Below are 8,822 nucleotides of genomic sequence, written 5' to 3'. Positions count from 1 at the left end.
TAATCTCCAAAAGAAGTCGTAAGCGGTCCGACTCCTCCTCATCTTCAGACTCTCTGAAAGGGAAACCAGTAAAACTCAGTTTCTGTGTTTAAATGTAGTGAAGGAGGACCTGCAGAGGATTGGTGGGACAGAAGAGGATTCTACAGACAGGGTGAGATGGAGGCAGGTGATCTACAGTGGAGACCCCTAAAGGAAGCAGTCAGAAGATGAGGAAGAGGAGGAGGAGGAAGATCACATAAGAAACGGTAATATGATATAATAATAATAATAATAATAATAATAATAATAATAATAATAATAATAATAATAATAATAATAATAATAATAATAATAAAAACAATTAATAAAAACAAACTCAACAAACAATTATATAAAATAAGTCATGATATGACAACACTTAAGACCATGTTAAAGGGAATATAGGAGTTTAAACAGTTGTGTTTTCAACTGTGATTTAAAGAGGGAAGAGAGTCTATATTCCTGATGATAGGAGGAAGCGAGTTCCAGAGCCAAGGAGCACAGTGACTGAAGGCTTTGTTCTAGCTGTTCCTTTGTTCTGAGGGAACGGGAAGCAGTGGAGTTGTGAAGCACATCACACAAATAAGGAGGGGCAAGGTTATGGATGCACTTGAACGTGACAGTTAAAATTTTGTAATTTATTCTGGCTTCACTGGGCAACCAGTGAAGCTGGTGCAGAACCAGGGTGATGTGTTCTCTGGATGAGGTACAAGTTATGACCCGAGCTGCAGAGTTTAAGAAGAGACTTAGTCGGGAGACTAAAAAGAAGAGAGTTCCAAAACTCAATCTGGGAGGTGATAAGGCTATGGACACCTTCCTTACACCTCATGGCAGCAGCAAGAGGTGTAAGGGAGGGACGGAGTCGGTTAATGTTGCGTAAATGAAAGTATGCAGACCGGGTGATATAATCAATATGACATTGAAATGAGAGCATACAATTAAGTATAACACCAAGACTTTTTACCTGAGGGGAAGGATGAATATGGGAGTTGTCAATATTGATGGAAAAACTGTGAGATTTAGTTAAAGTGGAGGCTGTGCCAACGACTAATTTTGAGAAAATTAGAGGAAAACCATGATCTAATTGGGTTGTGAGGAAATGTAGAGCTGGGTATCGTTTGCATAACAATGGAAATAAATATTATATTTACGGAATATGTGGCCAAGAGGGAGCATGTAAATAATGAATAAAAGGGGCCCTAATACGGAACTCTGGGGCACACCTGCAGAAACGGGAAACAAACTTGAAGAACGGAATTGAAATTGAATAAACTATTGTAAAAACAATAATAATAATAATAAAATAAAAATTACACTATTTTTTTTTTTTATATCGAACACTGAAGAAATTTTTAGGGTGTTGTTGCTTTTTCTGGTTCCCCTCGTGATGTGTGACGTCCACTGAGCCGCTGAGGTTCAGCAGTTTCAGTGAGTGCATGAATACAGGTACAATATAGTTCAGTTCATTGGAATTATTTGATCGAAACGACAATAAAATACCACTGGAGTTTCATATGGCTTTAAAACAAAAGAGATGAATATATATGCATGCACCACTTCTTCAGTTTTATGTTTTTTAGAAATATTTAATAGAAATTTATTTCTCTGTTTTATGTTTGTTAATTTAGACTAATAAAGTAAAATTATTACATATAATCAAATTAGAAATTTAGAGAGCTGTGTACCTGTCTTGTCTGATTTATTTTACACAGCTAAAATTTAAAATACTCCTGTTCCTGGTGCGTGTGTGTCTCTGTTTTTCCAGAATTCGGACCCCCAATCCCCCCCTGGGATTTATACCTATGTCTGTAATAGAATAGTGATAAGTTGACATGTTGGTGTGCAGTGACTTGACGTGTTAGTGTGGGGTTAGTTGACATGTTGTGAGTTGGTCAGGTCAAACATTATAACAAGATGACCTGAGTCTGCAGCTCTGAAACCACAACCAGTTCTCCTACCCAGGGTCTGGTGGTGCAGGATCATTATTGCTGGTTGAAGCTCCTTCCCTGGACCGGTTCCTCGAATCCTGTGATGACCTCTGACCCACTGAAGACAAACCTCCCCTCTGGGCAGCAGCTTGTCTAAAAGAGAAACCAGGCAGAGTCAGTTTCCACATGCTTTACCTCTTCTCGGTGTTCTGCAGGTTGCTTGTCTCTGAACTGTCCTTTAAAGCAGAGAGATGACTCCATCATGTGAAGGAGGTCAGAGAATCCTGATTTCAGCAGAAACATGAGAACAACCTGATTTACAGACACTAAAACACCCAGCTGATCCTTTATTTCAGGGGTCCCCAATCCCCAATCCTAGTCATGGAGGACCACTATCCTGCAGGTTTTAGTTGTTTCCCTTACGGACTTCTGTAATGAGAATTATTACCACTGTAGGAGTTAAACAAACTGACCTGACCTTTATGACCTTCAGGAGAAACAATAGAAACTGAATCAGTTTGTTGGTTTGTTCAGTAACGAGGTGGAGATAATCTTATGTTTGTCTCCAGAAGAGTTTGGTTAAATACCAGCAGGTGGGACTGATTTTTTAGAGTTCCTCCTTTACTAAATAAAATAAAGGTTCTGATCTAAAGATATTATTTTCGTTCAGAAAACTATTTAAAAATATATTATTTTTGGGAACACATAAGATTTTAGGTGTCTAACAATTGTTTAACCAATAATTTAAAAGTCAAATTTCTGCTTTTTTAAATCATGTCAGATTTATAGAGCAGACAAATAAACACATTTTGTTGATAAAGAGATTCAGAAAACAAAACAAACAAACAAATAAAAACAAGACAAAGTTTTCTGTCCACATTCAAACTGGTGTCTGTGGGTTCAGGAGAAGCTAAAGATATGAAGGCAAATAAAACTTGTTCTGTCAGTGGTTCATTTATTACAAAAAGCTGCCAAATCTGATAATGTTTTACACACAGAAGTTCTCATAACTAGATTTAAATTCATTTTCCTGTTCTGAATCCCAGCTGATCAGCAGCAGAACATTCAGCAGCCTCAGTTCACACAGGAACATCATTATTATGATGTGCAGGATGCTATGATATTTGTTTTATGGAACTTTTTAAACAATTTAAATTCCTTAAAAAAATATTGTTCCTTTAAAATCTGCTTCAACTGCTGCTTTAAGTTGAAGCTGTAACAACTCAGTTTCAGCTTCTCCAGCAGTCATTCAGCGTTCACATTTCGTTTTTGAGAAGGGATTCAAATCCAGAACAAAGTCTGAGCAGCCTCAACGATCTGCAGCTGTTTAGGCTTCTGACTCAGCAAATAATTTTTTAAGTTTTTATTTTTCACCTCTCTGTTTGTGCAACCTAACTGTAGAAACAAAGGCAGAACAAATATTACCGGACCTTAAAATTCCCTGAATTAGTTTTTTACTTCTAGAACAAAGGGAAAATGAGAAGATTCTGTCAGATCATTTTATCCTCTGCTGCTGAAACACTGAGGAGAAGAATCCCTTCAGCTGTCAGGCCTCATTAATGTTTTTAGTTATTGTTTCAGTTTGGTTTTTCATGTTCATGCTCAGTATTCACTCCTCCTCTGTCACTCTTTGCCCTCCTTGCCACGCCCATCTCCACCTGTCTGTCATTATCCCCACTCACCTGTTTCCACTTACCTCGTCACCCTCAGTGTTCAAAAAACCAGGTCACTTCTCCCACAATCTGTCGGTTCATTGTTTGTTGGTTGCTGTTGTTCTCTGTGCCATGGTTCCTTGTTGCCTTGCCCTGCCTGGCCTTGCCCTGACATGTTTTTGGATTTTTTGTTCTGTTTGAGTTGCTGCCACATCAGCTGTTAGTTTTTGTTTATTTTCTTTATTTAATAAATAAGTTTTTGTTTTGAAAATGAGTCTGCACTCTGGGTTTGTCTCTGTCTCCACCGATCATGACGACCATGTTGCCAGGATGCAGGATGTTTAAGTTCAGACCCAAGTGACCGTACAAAGCCTTACCAGCCACATCCCACATGCATTGAGAAACAAACACTTGATAGTGGAAAAACACCATCATTTCAAGAGAAATGGTTGGTTGACTTTCCTTGGCTGCATCACAGTCCAACATTGAGAGGAGTCTTGTGTTTTTATTGCAGCCAAGGATTTTCAAATCAGTTCCTGCTGGGACAAAAAACAGATTTATTTATTAGTGCGGGCTTCAGAAACTGGAAAAAAGCCATTCAGAAATTTACATTGCACCAAAACTCCCAAGTTCATCATCGTTGTGTGACTGTGAGAGCACATCGGCTGGACCCAGTTGCTGTCCAGTTATCAAGCACATGGGGTAAACAGGAGGTGGCACGGCATCGTTTACAAATGTTTGTTCTGTTAGACACTTAGCAAAACCGGGACAAGCCTTTAGAGGCCACACTGATAAAAGTGGCAATTTGAATGAACTTCTCAGACTCACGGCTGAGGAGGATGATCCTATTTTGCTGAAGTGGTTAACAGACCGTACCACAATTTACACAAGCCCCCAAGCACAGAATGAAATTCTAAACATCATGGCAAATTGGATAATTCGAGGCATTGCAGATGACATCAGGTCTAATTCTGTTGTTCAATTTTCAGTCATTGATGGAACACAGGATGTTTCTGGCACTGAACAAGACAGTGTCTGTCTGCACTATGTGGACCAGGACCTTGTCCCACATGAAGAGTTTGTCGGGCTTTACGAAGTATCTGACACAACAGGCCATGGTACTGCAAAGGTGGTAGCAGATGTATTGTTGAGACTCGATCTGCCCATGTCTGGCTTTCATGGTCAGACTTCTGATGGTGCTTCAAACATGGCTGGAACATACACAGGTGCACAGGCCTTACTGAGGAAGCAGCAGCCACTAGCCCTTTATGTACACTGTGGCGCACACTGTGTTAATCTTATAACGCAGACGGGCTGCTGAGCTTCCACACTGATCCGGGACTGCCTCTCTTTGTCCAGTTGGGCAGTCTATTTAAGACAATGTTTGAAAACATTGCCACATCTGTAAATGCACCACTAACCACCCTGAAACCTCTGTGCCCAACAAGATGGACTGTGCAGCATTCTGCAATCACAGCTGTGTTAGGGCAGTACGAGCGGGTACTCTGCAGGTTGGAAGAGATGGCACAGAGCAGAACTAGGTCAGCTACAACTGCCAGTGGCTTGTTTGAGCGTTTCAGTAAAGGTAAGACTGTGTTGGGCCTCACACTTGCCTCTGCTGTTGTTGGAGAGCTTCAAAAGAAAAACTCAGACTGTGTCTGGTATGCAGTCTGCAGCTGCCTGTGTACGGTCATCTCTTCAGGAAAAGAGAAATGATGAGAGCTACACTTTGTTGTATGAAAAAGCAACAGCATTGGTTGACTCTCTTGAGTCCATTGACTCCATTGAAAAAATTCAAGATGCTTTTCTGTCAAAGCAGTGGATTACTACAGGGCAGAGTTCTTTAAAGTGTTGGACACTATGGAGCTTCTGTCATGAAGGTGTTTTTGGTTCTTTGTTTGGGTTTTTTTTGTTTTGGTTTGTGGGTTTTTGTTCATGTCTTGTCACTATTCACCTCCCCAGTAGTTTTCCGATCACACCTGCCACGCCCACCTCACCTGCTCCTCGTAATGTTCACAGCTGTAACCAATTATCATCGCTCCCTCATCCTTTGAAACGGGTCTCTGTTTCTTTCCTCTTCTCTGGGTCATTCCTTTCCGTTCCTTTCGTTTTGTCATATGTAGTCTCCCTTGTACCTTGCCTCACCTCGCCTTGCTATTTTTGGATTTTGTTTTGGTTCATTTTTGCTGCCATGCCAGCTGTTTGTTTTGTTAGTTAATCGTTACTTTAATAAATTACTTTCCTTTTAAAAATGAGTCTGCGCTCTGGGTTCGCCTCCGTCTACCCGCCTACTGACAGGTTCAGTTTGTTGAGCGTTTCGAACAGGACAGCATGAAGACTTTGCTAAAGTTAGAGCGTGTACTCCTGACTGGGGACATTGGTGACACCCTATCTTAGTATACTGAGCTTAACACAAGTTCCCTTGCTGTTCAGTTGCCCCTTTTTCACAACAAACAGCGCTGTAGTACAATTGGAGAGGCGGTAGAGGGTTTCAGGGGGTTGCCAGCAGAAGTGAGGGGATTATTTGATCAAGTTGAGACTTGTGTTGGTGGTGCCAGTGTCTTCATGTGAAGCTGAGAGGAGCTTTAGTGAACTACAGAGGTTAAAGACCTGGCTACGAGCTAACATGACACAAAGCAGACTCAGCAATGGAGTAGTTTGTAATGTCCATAAAGAGAAACTGGACAGTCTGGACATCAAAATAATCTGCCAAGAATTTGTTGGGCTCAGTGAAAGACGAAGAAATGTCTTTGGCTCGTTTGTTTGAGCCTCTTAGTTAAATGGCAGCACTTTTCTCAAATGTAAGGCAGAAAAAAAGTCTTGTTCTAATCTAATGTTTGTGCTGCAGTTAATTGTTATGTTGCACAATTCAGTACATGCTAATGTACACAATCTATTTTTCTCTTTTGCATACATGTTGTAATTTAGATTTCTCATCCCTTGTATTAAGAGACAACAAATTAATATTTATGCGTAATTTTATTCATTAAAGTACGTCTTGTCCTTGAAAACTGTTTTTTTTTACGTTTAAGATTTTGTAAAGGTGTTGTAGTGTTCAGTGACACTGACCAAAGCAATCTATGAACACAAGCCAAACTGAAATTTAAACAATATTTTAAGGGGACCTATTTTGCAAAATTCTTATTTTTCATTATTTGTTGTCTAACATACTGCAGATTGAACACATTAAATATTTTTCATAAGAGTAATGAGTGACACTATTGTACTGATTAATATCACTATTAAAACTACCAAATACATGCCATTTAAATCTATATTATTACTGATTATTCTGTATAGCATATGCATGCAGTTCAGATTAGCTTCCCTCTGTACATTTTGCATTACATTTCACTGTAACTTTGCCAACCCCCCCAAAATTGTCCTTAAGAAATTTCCTTGTTTATTGTCCTCCCCAATAATGAGATGGGATTTTTATGCCCTTGGTTTGGGCTTCCTGTGAAGCTGTTTAGTTATTTTTACTTCCACCGAGGAGGTTATGTTTTTGGCAGCATGTTTTTTTTGTCTGTTAGTCTGTCTGTTCAATTCAAATCGTACAAGAGTTCAATGGTGTCAGTGACCCTTTGGCCAGGGCAGAGGTTTGAATACTCCAAGTGCTTCTAGTGAGTGTTTATATATATATATTTCAAAGGGTATATGTAAGCTTTGGACCACTTGCAAGACATGGGGAAAAAAATATCTTTAACCTGGCAGTAACTACGTCAACCCTCCAAAGCTTATATAGCACATTTTAAACCTATCCAGGTTCTGCAAAGCACTTTGCATTCACCCACTTCACATACACACGCGCATACAGTGCTTTCAGTTATATATTTTACACACTATGGTTCAGTGGTTAGACCAGTCATCTTCCAATGAGAGAGTTGGAGGTTTGATTCCTGGCAGGAGTCGCATGACGAAGTGTCTCTGGGAAAAACACTGAACCCCTCATTGCCTCCAACGTGTGCCCCATCGGTGTATGAATGGAGTTTAAAGCACCAGTTCATCTCCATAGAATGATTTATTCAGATTAATTTTGTAGAGATTGACCATTGCAGCCACAGCTGCTGACAGAAGTGAGGCTGCCAATACATCGGCCACCGAGCCCTTTGACCTGCACCAGTAGAAAAGGCAAGTAAAGTGTCTTGCTCCTGGAGACAACAGCTGAGATGGATGGAGCGGGGGCTCGATCCGGCAACCCACCAGTCACAGAATGAATCCCTACCTACTAAGCCACTGCCACCCCCAAAGCAAGTCTTCCATATTGTTTTTTTTTTAAATCGTACATAAAATGTGAGCATTTCAGTTTTAGTTTGTCTTGTTTATTGTGAATGCTGTCAGAAAATAGCTCATAAATTAAAACACATCTGTGAATTTAAATACTTGGACCAAAGTTATTTCTTCTATATGTGAATGACTTGGTGAATGTTTCAGGGTTAATGAAATGTGTATTATTTGCAGATGACACTACATTCTTTTGCTCTGGTGATGATTTAGAACAGATAATGGAAATGATGCAGACTGAATTTGTAAAAGTACTAAATTGGTTCAAACTCAATATAATATCGTTAAATTTGGACAAAACAAGTTATATGATATTCAGTAAAAGTAAGAAAATTGTTAATGTTTTGTTTAGAATTAAGGGTGTTGAGATTTCCAGAGTCAGTGAGGTGAAGTTTTTGGGTGTCATCATTGATGAAGAGCTGACTTGGAGACCTCATACAAATTACTTAAGAACAAAAATAGAAAAAGCTATTGCAGTTCTGTGTAAAGTAAAGGACTTATTTAATGACAAAGCACTATTAATATTATACAATGCAATTATTGTTCCACACTTGATTTATTGCATTGAAGTTTGGGGGAATGCATGAAAAACAATCACAAATCCTATTTTAGTTTTACAGAAAAGGGCCATTAAATTATTACAAGAAAACGTTATTATCACCCATCTAATACATTATTTCAACAACTGAGATTTTACGACTTGGTAGATTATTATACTTTGCAGGTTTTGTATAAGGCGTACAGAAATGTTTTACCTATGAACATCCAATATCACTTTGTTAAGAGGAAAACCCTCCTGGGCATCTAGGTTTTTGTGGCCTCAGTAGCTGAATTATTCCTACCTGATGTCATCTCTGCTCTCCTCTACAGCAGCTGATCACCGACCTCATGTCTGTCTCCTTCATTCCCTCTCTGTGTTCATCTCTAAGTCATATGGTCA

The sequence above is a fragment of the Kryptolebias marmoratus genome, linkage group LG4 (genome assembly GCF_001649575.2).
Source record: "Kryptolebias marmoratus isolate JLee-2015 linkage group LG4, ASM164957v2, whole genome shotgun sequence".
Lineage (NCBI taxonomy): Eukaryota > Metazoa > Chordata > Actinopteri > Cyprinodontiformes > Rivulidae > Kryptolebias > Kryptolebias marmoratus.
Note: the sequence above shows the minus strand (reverse complement) of the source record.